The sequence below is a fragment of the Macaca mulatta genome, chromosome 7 (assembly GCF_049350105.2).
Source record: "Macaca mulatta isolate MMU2019108-1 chromosome 7, T2T-MMU8v2.0, whole genome shotgun sequence".
Taxonomy (NCBI): domain Eukaryota; kingdom Metazoa; phylum Chordata; class Mammalia; order Primates; family Cercopithecidae; genus Macaca; species Macaca mulatta.
In genome coordinates, this window is record NC_133412.1 from 35,890,627 (window position 1) to 35,905,054 (window position 14,428).

Here is a 14,428-nt window from a genome sequence, read left to right on the forward strand (position 1 = left end):
ATTGAGATCCCACTTGTATCATAAATTTAAAGTACATGTGAACTATTTCTTAATTCTCTATTTTGCCACATTGATCTCTTTATTTCTGTTTCTCTTTATTTCTATTCTCATCACACTTAATTGATTTCAAGCATCTAGTCTTTCATATGGACTTTACAGTAATTTCCCTAAAATCTCTGTAAATATACTAATTGGGAGGCACGTGAAATATAGAAATTAGTACAAAGAGAGCCAACATTTTTACTATGTGAGATCTTCTCATCCAGAGAGACATTGTATGTTTTTCATTTGTTTGGATCTTGTTTCATATCCTTCAATAAAAGTTCATATTTTTTCCCCCTAAGTATTTTAGCTTTTTGTCAAGAGTGTGATGGAACCCTTCATTCCATTCCATTTCTATCTCATGGGGCTTATTACTAGCATAAAGAACAGCTTTTGGTTATTTATTCTATATTTCTCCACCTTATCAAATTAATGATATTAATTCTATTTGTTCTGTTTTATAGTAGAATTTTACATTGTACAACCACTTCATCACCAACAACCACAGTTTATATTATTTCATTTTTTTTTTCACCTTACTGGCAACCCAAGTTGACCTCAAGTGATCCACCTGTGTCAGCCTCCCAAAGTGCTGGGATTACAGCTATGAGCCACTATGCCTGGCCTCTTCCTTCTTTATTCATAGATTACATTATGTTGATAGACTTCCTAATATTGAGTCACATTTGCATTCTTTTTTTTTTTTTTTTTTTTGAGATAGCGTCTTGCTCTGCTGTCCAGGCTGGAGTGCAGTGGCACGATCTCTGTTCACTGAAACCTCTGCCCTCCCAGGTTCAAGCGATTCTCCTGCCTCAGCCTCCCGAGCAGGTAGGAGTACAGGTACCCACCACCATACCTGGCTAATTTTTGTATTTTTAGTAGAGACTGGGTTTCACCATGTTGGCCAGGATGGTCTCGATCTCTTGACCTCGTGATCTGCCCACCGTGGCCTCCCAAAGTGCTGGGATTACAGGCGTGAGCCACCGCGCCCAGCCCACATTTGCATTCATGGAGTAAACCTTCCTTGCTTACCATGTATTTTTTTTTTTTTTTTCCGTAACTTTGCTGGACTTTCCTTGATTTTATTTAGAATTTTGCCTTTATTTTCGTAAGTGAAATTTTTGTTTTTGGAGAGTCCTGCTCTGTCACCCAGGCTGGAGTACTGTGGCACAATCTTAGCTCACTGCAACCTCTGCCTCCTGGCTTCAAGCGATTCTCTTGCCTCAACCTCCCGAGTAGCTGGCATTACAGGCACTGGTCACAACACCCAGCTAATTTTTGTATTTTTAGTAGAGATGGGGTTTTGCCATGTTGGCCATGCTGGTCTCGAACTCCTGGCCTCAAGTGATCCGCCCACCTCTGCTTCCCAGAGTGCTGATTACAAGCATGAGCCACCTCGCCCAGCCTCATAAATGAAATTGATCCACACCTTTTTTAGGGGGTCTATCATTTCATGCTTTTGATATTCTACAGCTTTTATCTATGGCCTTGAATAGTTTAGATAATATTGTGATGATCTTTTTTTAAAAAATCTTTTTAAAACTCAGCTGTGAAACCATCTGGTCCTTGTGCTTTTGCATGTAATATTCTTAGATTTTCAGCTTTTACTTGCCTTTTGCATATAACATTTATTAAAATTATTTTTGTGAAATATCTTCAAGCAAGAGAGACACAAAGTTATATAAGAGCACAATAATGATTAAATGAAGACATAACCTTAAAGCACAGACAAAAATCCAAAAGCAAACTCTGAAATTCTAATAATTCTTCCTAGTGTAGTTGAAGCAATGGACACATTTATCACAGAAAACAAGATAAACTACAGAAATGCTACGTAATGCTCTATCCAACCTTAAATCTCGATATAATCCACAAAAGGAAAAAAACTCAAAAGCTAAATAGTTCAACGTTAACTGTCGAGAGAAACTATGTTGGAGAATGATAATAATCCTCCTAATTTCTAGCAATAATCTCCTTAAGAGTATATTTAAATGGTATCCGTTTAGAAAGCACATTTAGAATAACTTCAAGTTTGTTCAATTCTTGGGTAATTGGTAGGTTCATTCCTTGACTGGTTGATGATCACCAAATAACCCACGTTTGTCTATTTTCTACCTTATACCCTGACATTCTTTTTATGCTTCTTTTTTCTTGGAGTCTAGCTCTGTCACCCAGGCTGGATTGCAATGACACAATCTTGGCACACTGCAACCTCTGCCTAGGTTCAAGCAGTTATCTTGCCTCAGCCTCCCCAGTAGCTGGGACTACAGGTGCACATCACCACACCTGGCTAATTTTTGTATATTCTTTTTTTCTTTTTGAGATGGAGTTTCGGTCTTGTTTCCCAGGCTGGAGTGCCTGGCGCGATCTCAGCTCACTGCAAACTCTGCCTCCCGGGTTCAAGAGATTCTCCTGCCTCAGCCTCCCAAGTAGCTGGGATTATAGGTATGCGCCACCACGCTCGGCTAATTTTGTATTTTTAGTAGAGATGGGGTTTCTCCACGTTGGTCAGGCTGGTCTCAAACTCCTGACCTCAAGTGATCCACCAGCCTCGGCCTCCCAAAGTGCTAGGATTAGAGGCGTGAGCCACTGCACCTGGCCTAATTTTTGTATTTTCAGTAGAGACCGAGTTTTGCCATGTTGCCCAGGCTGGTCTCAAACTCCTGATCTCAAGTGATCCTTCCACTTCAGCCTCCCAAAGTACTGGGATTACAGGCATGAGCCACCGCACCCGGCCTACCCTGACATTCGAAACGAAATAAGATGTACAGATAGTCTTATTACTATTTATGTTTTTCAATAATGACATACAATGACATGTGTGGGCCCATAAAATAGGCCAATTGATTTAGGAATATGAAACAAGGTAAGAGGTCTAAAGCACTTTTTAAAAAATGAATTTCTAAAACAAACATTTAGTGGGTAACAGTAAAGTTATTTTTGTAAGACCTCTTTTGACTCCACTATCTTCTAGGCTGTGATAAAAGTAGTAAAATTCAAAGATCACAATAATAAGTATAAATTACATCTAGGTTTTTATGAGTTTTGTTAATTTAAAAAAAAAAGAAGAGGAGGAGGAAGAAAAGAGAGAGAGGAAGGAGGAAGGAATGAAGAAAGAAGAAAGAAGGGGAAGGAAGGAAGGGGAAGCAAGAAAAAGTAGGAGGAGGAGGAAGAGGAGGGAGAAGAGGAAGAAGAAAAAGAAGAAAATGCTTTTTTCTTCCCAGGAGAGAAGCTTTTACTTTTCCAGTCAGCCAGAACTAGGGTGACAGAAGCAAGGCACATAGGTCACACAATTCAAGGAAGCGATACTGTACAAGTGCCAGCCGCTCCCTTAATGTGTCTGTGAAATCGAGTGCTTCCTAAGGAGTGGGGCGCCTGGGTGCCAGGGCTGGCACTTGCACAACCTTGTTTTCTTAAAGTTTGTGCCCTAGGCATCTCGCTTGCCTCTCCATAGTCCCAGTTCTGTTTATATTAATTCCCTCTTCATGTTTTCTTTTGCTTTATTTTGTTCTTTCCATAGAACTTGTTCCATAGAAAAGCAACTAGTACTTTTATTTTTAGTCATTCTTCTTTAACGATAATAACATGTAAGGCTGTAATAGACAGATATTAATATAAAGCATTCTTTTCACTGTACTTTTTTAGTATTAGCTTTATATTGCTCTTTGCTCCAAAGATTACCTAGGAAGTATTCTTCAATTTATAAATAGGCTATTCTGATCACTTTTAAATTATTTATTTCTAGTTTCATTGAATGTTGCTACAAAAATCTGTCATTTCTATATTTGCTAAGCCTTTCTTTGTGATCAAGTACATAGTCAATTTTTATAACATTCTGTTGGATATGTGAAAATGTTCTATGTTTTACTTGAGAAATTTAAGATTATATATCTATTAAGCTAAGTATGTTGATTATATTATTCTAATATAGCCTTATTTTTCGTATATTAGATATGATTCTTAAAAGTGTTTTAAAATCTCCATTTTGATCTAATTATGTTTGTATTTACATTGTTTGGTACACATAAGTTTACTAATGTTAATTCTGCTTCACAAAATGTGCCTTATATTGTTAGATAACATTCCTCCTTTAGAGCTCTAATCTTTAATTCCTCCTTGTCTGACAATTAATTTTGCTAATCCTATTTTCTTTTTCACTATATTTTCTTGGTATCTTTGTTCATCTCTTTATTTTCAACTTTTCTTTGTACTTTGTTTCTTTAAAAATTTTAGATATTTTTCTTCTAGATAGAGTATAGCTGGCTTATTGATATTTTTAACTCAACTTAAGTGTCTCTGACTTCTAATAAGAAAATCTATTCCATTTACATTTAGTGAAATGATTGGACTCTTACTATCTTATTTATTTATTGCCTTACTTTACTATTTTCTCCTTTTACCTAGTCTTATTTTTGCAGATTGATCAAATTGATAGTTCCCTTTTCCATCTTGTTGATATGACTTCTCTTGTAGATTTTCATTCTACTTCCAGCTACTTTCCCTTTCCTGTTGCTTATAATCAGATACATATTTCTTTACCATTATATAAAACCAGACACATACTTCTCCCACCAAATACTGTTTGTCCACTGCTTCCACTACCCATTCCAAACTTTAGAATACTTTCACTTCCCCTACCAGTTGCACAGCTACTACCCAGATGAGAACTTTGGAACATTTCCCTCCTTCCCACCCACCTCCGATGCCCAGATTTGCTGAGATTCACTTATTATTTTTAGCACCAGACTGTTTTTAGAAGAGTCGTCAAGGCAGATGGTGATGTGATCAACTCAGGGAAAGAATAGACTTTTACAGAGTGGAGGACCCGGTAACATTCAGAGGGATGAGCTTCTCTGGACTTTAGTATCCAGGAGCTGGTAATACATTTTGATTTGGGTGATGATCCCCTTTACTATTATTCTAAGATTTTATATTCTTCTGGTCCTTCCCAACTCTGCTGGAGACTTTGACAGTTTATTTTATCACCAAGTAAAAGGAACTGGTAACATATTCTTGGACACATTTTTAAGAGTGAACTGAAGGTACTGGAGAGCCGAACTGCAGGTCTGCCTAGGTTAATTTCCACATAGTCCTTTTCCCTCAGTGGTTGGCCATTTTCCATACTGTTGCTTCCAGTGTTGTAAGTAAGCAGTCCATTGCCAGGATGACTCCTTCTTCTTTAGGAGTAACTTGTTCTTCCCTGTAGAAACTTTTAAGATTTTTCTCTATTCTTGTAGCTCAGAGATATAATATGCCTAGAAACATGTCTTCCGATGATCATTCCTTCCTGGAACTCTTTTATGTTGTTGTTTTTGTTTTTTTCAGAGACAGGATCTCACTTTGTTACCCAGGCTGGTCTCAAACTCCTGGCCTCAAGTTATCCTCCCATTTTTGTCTCCCTGAATGCTGGGATTGTAGGCATGGCCACGCCCAGCTCCTGGAACTCTGAGAGGCAAGTCTCTCTCTTCATCTCAGAAACCTTTTAGATATTTTTGGTCACATCTCTCTTCTGTTACATCCTTCACCTCCATTCTGGATTTTTACTTTGTAATCTTGCTCTATACTTTCAGATGTATCTTTCTCTGACACTAATTCAGACATCAACAGCGACCACTTTCTCCTTCAATTTATCTCTTGAAAACTCTGGTTCAAAATCTGGAACATTTTTGGTTCCAGAAAATCAGTTTTATTGTGTTGCACTTATATCTCCCTTTCTTATTCTTTGGTTCAAGTTATCTATGCCAGCAGCTATTTCTATACTGAGGGTTCTGCTTGTTAATTGTCCTCGCTACTGGACACCATTAGGAATCTTCTTTTCCTTGGTTTGTTCACTGGGGCTCTGTTCCAGATACTGAGGTAGCTTAAGAGACAGCATTCTCAGCCCGATAGAAGGAACAGCAGTATCAGTCTCCCAGGCTCAAGCTTAGCAGCATATGGGTTGCCAGTCCTCTGGCAAGGGACTTGGAGGAAGCATCTCTGCCCCCTTTCTAGTCTCCTCACCTCTCTCAGACACCTTCATAGCAGTGAAGGCAACTCAACCCATCTGGCCAGCTCCTCAAGAAGCAGGGAGGCCCATACACTCACGAGGACCTTCCCCTGGATCCCCTCCCAAGGGTTCTCTGATATGGTTCCCAGGCAGGAAGACAGTCTTGCCCCAGCTCTCTGACAGGCTTCTGCTGTGGCCAGAAGCCTCATTCACATCCCAGGCCTTATCTGCCCTCTGCAAGCCCCAGCAGCTGCTTTTCTCAGGAGAGGCAGATGGGTTAAACTGCTAGTAGAAAAAGAGTTCAAGCTGCTATCATTCGAGAACCCCCAGTTCCTCAAGTCTCGGAACTTCTTGATGTCTCTATTTTTGCATTCCAAAGTGCTCAATAAATATCACTGAATAAATGCACCACCTCTACCTCAAATCCTGTCTGGTGCAGGTTCAATCAATCATGATGTCTTTGGAAGCTAACTCAAACTGGCTTAAACAATGAGGGTTGTTTGGTTGGTTTTGTTTTGTTTTTAAATCTCACACAAAAGGAAGTTCCAAGGTAGAGTGGGCCTCATGAAGAGCTGGCTGGGCTGCTTGGGTAATGTCATGAAGACGCAGTGTTTTTCCTTCTCTCTGCTCCACCATCCTTGATGTTGGCTTCATCCTCAGGCTGTTAGCAAGTTGCCCACTGCAACTGCAGGCAGCACACTCAGACACGGTAACATCCAGAGAATGAACAGTAGACATCATGCAGGAGACAGCTCCTCTTATCTTACTAGCCAAAGTTAGGTGACATGACCATTCCTAAACTTTGGCAAGGGTAATGAGATTAACCATAGACCAAGGATCCCTAACCACATGTCTGTCTGAGGATAAGACACATAAAATAGGGGACACCTGCTTGCAAGCTAAATGTTCCAGTTCAGTAAGCAGTTTTTCACATGAAAACAAGAATAGTTGACATATGGTGAGTGTTCACCATATGCAAGGCGCCTTACATACATTCTCCTTTAATCCACATCACAGTGCCCTGAGGTGGCTAATACTATTATCCTTGTTTCACAGATGAAGTACCTAGAGCTTAGCTTTTACAAGGTCACACAGCTAACGGACCATCATTTCCCTCTTTATAGATGCTATGTGTCCATGAATGCAGCCTACCATTGTAGTCAGCAATAGAAAACATCCTTTACATATTAACTCTGTTGGACCCCATGTGAGAGCTATAATTAGGTACTGTACTTCAAGACACTCTCTTTTCATGTTATGGAGCTTGGTAACCAGATAAAAGTGCAAATTATTCAGGCAGACCACTAGCTGTGCCCTCCCTGCTGCCGCTGAGACTGTGCAGACGCATGTGGTGATGCCGTGGAGTTTCACCTTTGTTTGATTATATAACAAGGCCAAAAATCCTTTTTATAAAACAAGCCTTAAGATCTTAATATGGGGCCGGGCACAGTGGCTCAAGCCTGTAATCCCAGCACCTTGGGAGGCCGAGGTGGGCGGATCACAAGGTCAGGTGTTCAAGACCAGCCTGGCCAACATAGTGAAACCTCGTCTCTACTAAAAATACAAAAATTAGCCGGGCATGGTGGTGCAGGCCTGTAGTCCCAGCTACTTGGGAGGCTGAGGCAGGAGAATCGGTTGAACTCAGGAGGTGGAGGTTGCAGTGAGCCAAGATCATGCCACTGCACTCCAGCTTGGGCAACAGAGTGAGACTTCGTCTCAAAAAAAAAATTTTTTTAATATGGAACAGCCAAGCCTTACATATTAAACACTCGACTTGCACATTTATTTTGTAGATTCCTCTAGGAACTAACATTTATCTAGGAAATCAAATAATTTTTTTCTACTCCCTCCTACATATGAAACTCTTTGTACTGGTGGCTCTACTGTGTGTGTGTGTGTGTGTGTGTGTGTGTGTGTATCAGTGGTTTTCCCATTATAACACGTTTGAGGTAGAAGGTATCTGAAGTTCTATTCAACCCTCCTTCTATCCTCCCACCCTTAAGATAACCACTGTTAACTATATAGTGTATTTCTAGACTCTTTTGCAATGCATTTTTTATTTAAAATTTTTATTATGGAAATATTCAAATACACATAAAAGTAGAGAAGAATATAATGAAACCCAACATGCCCATCACCCAACTTCAACAATCAACATTGGCAATGCATTGTAACATAGTTGATATCGTAATATACTTAGTGATTTTAAAAATTACTTATTATAAAAAGAATCTCGTTCATTAAAAATTCAAGCAGTGCAGAAGGGTATAAAGTAAAAAATAAAGATCTTCTTACTCTCCCAAGGCCCTTAATCCCAGTGCTCAGAAATAACTTAACAGCTTTTAATGTATCAATCTAGAGATTTTCTCTGAATAAATTATACATTTTTACAAATGTAAAAAAATTTCACACATGAAATCAGACCATACATATATATTAATACTTGCTTCTTCCACTTAGTACTTCTTGGAATTCTTTAGAAGCAAATACCTGCAGGTGGCCTGCATTCTTCAGTGGCTGCAGAGTGTTTCACTGGAAAGCAAACTTAACCCAGGAACACAGGGAGCGTGACAGCTAGTTGGCTTGTAAGTAGATTCTATCTCAAAAGCCAGAGGCTTACAAAGTGGATTGTGTACACACTAGGGAGTGCAAAATGCCTACTGGAATGTGGGAAGAAATACTATGATTTCCATTAATTTTTATCTTATCCCTTAAAATTGTGGCATACTTTAAAACATAATCATAGTGCAATAACACATATTATTTATAAATGTTTCCATATTAGGAGTGTGTACTCAAGTTTTTAAGTATAAGATACAAGATCAAAAAACTTGGAGACCAGCTGGATGCGATGGTTCACGCCCTTTGGGAGGTGGGAGGACCGCTTGAGGCCAGGAGTTTGAGATCAGCCTGGGCAAAATAGCAAGACCACCGTTTCTACAAATTTTTTTAATTTTAGCTGGGCGTGGTGGCATGTGCCTGTAATCCCAACTATGGGAGGTTTGCTTGAGCCCAGAGGGTGGAGGCTCCAGTGGGCCATGATGGTGCCACTGCACTCCAGCCTGGTCTACAGAAAACCTATCTCAAAAAAAAAAAAAAAAAGTTGGAGACCACTGTGCCAAGCAATTCTGATGAGTGCCACAGAGAGCAGAGTTGCTTGTAAGGGTGAGGGAGTAGGCTAACCAGCCTGAGAATCTCTGCAACCCCACTGTCAGTGCCAAGTGTCATAACAGATGTGGATGTCTAAGCCCGGTGAGAATTCCTTAGGTAAGGAGAACCTGTCCCTGTCAGGGAACACTACAGTACCAGCTATCTAAGCAGTTAACACCCAGCGTGTTCTGCATGACTCAGACTCTTTAGGGGAGAAAAGAGCAAGAAGAGTCTACTAGTTTGGGAGCACTGCATACTATAAAATGCCTTTACAGATCACAATCAGTGCTAGCATATTAGAGGCTCTACGAAGTACCTCATTTTTAAAAAAATCAATCAATGAAACAAAATAAAAACCCGTGTAACTCAGCATTTCCATTTGATCCTGGAATTTATACCTCCTGTTTTTTTCTTAATGTTTTCTAAAAATCTATTTGTTATTTAAAAAAAAAAAAACTAGAATTCTGTGAAAAACTGGAAAAGGTTAATCTGGAAGTTTACTGCAGGAAAATATCTTCAAAACTTTTAACTTCCACCTTTCATTATGAAATAGTCAAATAAACACTACATCAATGATTTAGCTAAAGAAAACAGTCATCCACAAACACAAATCTAGGGCCTCCCATTTTATTTATAATTTGAGCTTTCTGAATACATTTTTTCTTCTATCAGGAGTTGCTACTTACATGCCCCAAAGCTAAGTTACGCCTTTTCCATTTGTGCAAAACATGGTGGGTATGTTTTATATTCTATACAGTGCATATTAGATTTTGAAAGAAAATTTATCTCCAGGGATGAGGGAAGGAGGTTGTGCTGTCACAGGATTTAGAATGAGTTATGTTAAAAGTTAGAAATACAGCTGTTGGTAATGTGTTTTAATGAAACTAACTTTTGTGCCTATCTTGTGAAATCAGCTTCATTGCCTATTTACAAAGCACACAACAAAACAAATGTTTATTGAAAACCCACTATAGCCGAGCTCAAGGAAGTAGAGATTAATAAAGCCCAGTCCTGCAGAGGAATCAAGATGGACAAGGGCAACCCAGGGAAAAGGAAAAGCACAACCAGAGTCATGAAAATAGCAAGGAACACGGCGACGGTCAACTGCCCCATGGTTACATCATTTCTAAAAGCTTGCCACAGCAACTTGAACTAGTTACAGCAAACTTTTACCGTAACTCCAAAATTCAGCTCCAGCTTTTCTCCTCCGGGAAGTCATCTTGGCTCTACCCACTACCTACCTACCATGCTCGACATGCACTTCCTCTGAGCTACCAGGCATCCTGTGCTTGTAGAGTTTCCAACACAAACCCCTCTGTACTGTACCTGCTGGTTTTTTTCCTTCCGCTAGAGTCTGAGCTCCCTGAAGGCATGGACTGCAGTCCTTTGGGGGCTGTGAAAAACTGCAGCAGGCTGACAAGTGAATGGGAGCTGAAGCAGCCACTGAGTGTAAATGATTCTCTCAAAAGTTGGGCTTAGATGAGGCAGGATTATATTGTAATATGGTGTGTGCTATGAGAGAAAGATGTAGAGAATTCCAGGCAGCAGCAGATCACAGGGACACCTCATTCATCCTGGTAGGAGGCGAGGAGGTGTCTTAATTCTAAATTTACGATAGTCATGATACAGAGGCCCAGGTCTGAAAAGCGAAGTGCCTTTGACAACTCCCAGACTGTTAGGCCAGTATCCTAAGGAGAATAACCAAGTATGACATCTGCCAAAGTACAAGCCAGCTCTTCAGCAAATGAATACAATGCAAAGCAAAAAAATGAAAAATCATTAAAAAATAAAGGAATCTGAATGACTAGCTGATATACCTTTCCCCAAAGAAAAATCAGCTATCATTGCCCAGTATGTCACCAATCGACATTATTAAAAATTCGATGTAATCTATTTAAACTCTCTTCATCCATCAGATTTTGACTCAAGCATCACTTTCACAAGGAATTCTCTGACCTTCCTGACGTCCCACCCTCCTTTCTCAGTCCTATCTCTGCATTATCAGCTGTGACAACGTCCCACCCTCCTTTCTCAGTCCTATCTCTGCATTATCAGCTGTGACAACGTCCCACCCTCCTTTCTCAGTCCTATCTCTGCATTATCAGCTCTTGGATCACCAAAAACCTCCCCCTCGGCATGTAGCACAGCTGGAATTGTACATTTATTCACATGATTATCTGGTATCTGTCTCACCTACAAGACCATAAGCTTCACCAGGGCAGGGACACTGTTAAGTTCACTACTATATTCTTATCATCTAGCCAAGGCCCTGGCACAATCAAGTGCATAAGAAGTATCTACCCCGTGAGTAAGGTAACTGGTCAATGCATATCAGCAAATGCACACCGTAAGAGCCAAAGAATTCCAAACGTGCTCTGATATATTTCGAGGAGGAGGAAAAGAGGAGAAAGAGGAAAACCGTTAATAGGTCAGTTCACTTAATTACAGATGCTACTAGTAGGTGCTTAAGAAAAATGAAAACTAACCACAATCACAAAACTAAATAATTAAGAATATATCAACACCTTAATTTATAAAAACTGGCCTGTTGTATTTAGAAATACTAAGGCTAACTCCCATACCCAAAGGGCAAGGGAAGAAAATAATAAAATATTCATTTTAAATAAAGAATAAAATTGCTTAATGTGTTCACTATAACCACATAGCCTTCATTTTTCCAAAGTGATTTTTCTAAAATTCATGCAAATGGAAGCACTTTTTATATAAGACAACCTACACTCTATCAAATTATTCTCATTTTTTTACACTGAGAACAAACAACCACAGGATATCTTTTTAAAGATCTATTTCCACCTCCAGGGAACATGATCATTTAAACAAGAAAGGGTAGAAGAATCTAGTTTATTGTACTGAGTTACTTAACATTTACTCCAACTTGGGACACACAGGCTTAATGTGGATAAGCTGACCATACTCCCTGACATGTTTAACAGAAAACAAATATTTTACTTAAGTAGTTAGCAAGCCCTACAACAGACAGAGAGAGAGAGAGAGAGAGAGAGAGAGAGAGAGAGAGAGAGAGAGAGAGAGAGAGAGAGAGAGAGAAAGCAAACAGGGAACCAATGGCCTGCTTGCTAAGATTGCTGGATGACTGATAGCTTCAAGAGTTTACCCTAGCAGTTGAAATCAATTAATTATTCATTGTAACTGGAGCAGAATATAATTAATTATGTTAGCTTGACTGGTTCAAGTTTAATTCCACTAAAACAATCATTATGAAAATCATTATGAATACAGGTCATTATCATGAAGTACTGCTAAAATAAAAACAGTAACGAATCAGCTTCTATATGAATTTGATTCACATTTAAAACACTTTTTTTTTTCTTTGAGATGTAGAGTCTCACTATTTTGCTGGTCTCTAACTCCTGAGTTCAAGTGATCCTCCCACCTTGGCCTCCCAAAGTGTTGGGATTACAGGCGAGAGCCATCATGCCCGGCCACATTTTAAAAACTTTTATGAAAAATTTCAAATATAAACACAGGTAGAGAAAATAGTATAATAAATCCCCAAGTGCCTATCACCCAGCTTCAATAATTATCAGCTCACAGCCAATCCTGTTTCAACTATATCCAAACACACTAGCCAACTTCAATCCTTATTTTTAAACAAAAACTTATACATATTTCATTTTTAAGTGTTTCAATTTGCATCTCTAAAAGGGGTCCTTTAAAAAAAGTAACAATACCATCATCACACCCAAAGATAATTAAAAACCCTAATATCAAATATCCACTTTTCACATTTTTCCAATGGTCTCAACAGTTTGTTCAAATCAGTATCCAAATTAAGTCCATAAATTGTCTTGATAGATATATCTCTTAAGTCTCCTTTAACCCATCGTTGTCTTTTCTCTTTGCATTTCTGTCGTTGAAGCAGCAGGGCCATTTGTCTTGTAGTTTTCCAGAGTGTGGATTTTGCTGATTGAGTCCCTTGTATATTATTTGTCCCTCTGTCCCCTTATTTCTAATGAAGGGATAGTTAGATCCAGAGGCTTCATCATGATCAGATGTGACTTTTGGCAGAACTGCTTCACAGGTGGTATATGTCCTTCCATTAGGAGGCACAAAATCTGATTGCTCTCTTTGTGAGGTTAGCAGTCACTGGTGATTATTGTCTAGATCCATTAATTGTTGGGGGGTAAAATGGTGATATCCTAATTCTATCATTTCTCTTATCACCTGGAATGTCTTTAAAAGCATATCCCAACAGTGACTATAATTCTGTCCACTACCATTATTAACTCATGGAGTTCAACATAATCCTATGAGTTTCAATCTCTTGCAGATACTATCCTTGCCGATGCTAAAGTTATCTCAGCTTTGGCCAGTGGTAACTTCTAAGGTGCCTCCTGAATCTTTCTGATCTGGTACAAAAGAACGTTTCCCAGGCTCTCCTTGTACATTTCTTTCTTACAGGGGAATTAGTGATTTATCCAAAGGAGTCTGCTTCCCTTGAAGAAAAATGGTACTCAGAGACCACAATTAGGGCACTCAATTTGACTTTCATTTGAATTATGTCTAAAGCTAATCAACTTAATTAAGCATGAGTCTTCTATTATTGTTTCCAACAAATTCATGTGGCTGCATATATGTGGATTTCTAAGGATGGGACTCTGATTTTTTAATATATATATATTTTTTAATTGTGGGAGTATAACTTGGTACATCTATCTGGGAGACAGTACCATCATTTTTATCAATGACCCTCAAAAAACCTTTACCCCAACAATTCCACTTTTAGGAATTAATATTATTATTAGGCTGAGGATTTTCCTAAGAATCATTTAAAATTCTTTAGAATTGTTTAAAATAATAAATAATGTGGAACCTAAATGTCCAAACAACGGGAAACTGGCTAATTAAAAGAAAACATACAATGCAGCCATATAAATATTCACAGTAATTAATGTGATATACAATATCAAGGTACTGTTAAATAAGAAAGGTGGGTTACAAAAGTGTGCATATTATGTTTTTGTCACACACATGGAAAAAAGTCACGAAGGCCAGATATCCATTTTTTTCTTGCTCTGTCACCCAGGCTGGAGTGCAATGGCGCAACCGCGGCTCACTGCAGCCTCTTGCCTCCTGGGTTCAGAAATCTCCTGCCTCTGACTCCTGAGTAGTTGGGATTACAGGCATGTGTCACCACGCCCAGCTGTATTTTTAGTAGAGACAGGGTTTCACCATGTTGGCCAGGCTGGTCTCGAACTCCTGACCTCAAGT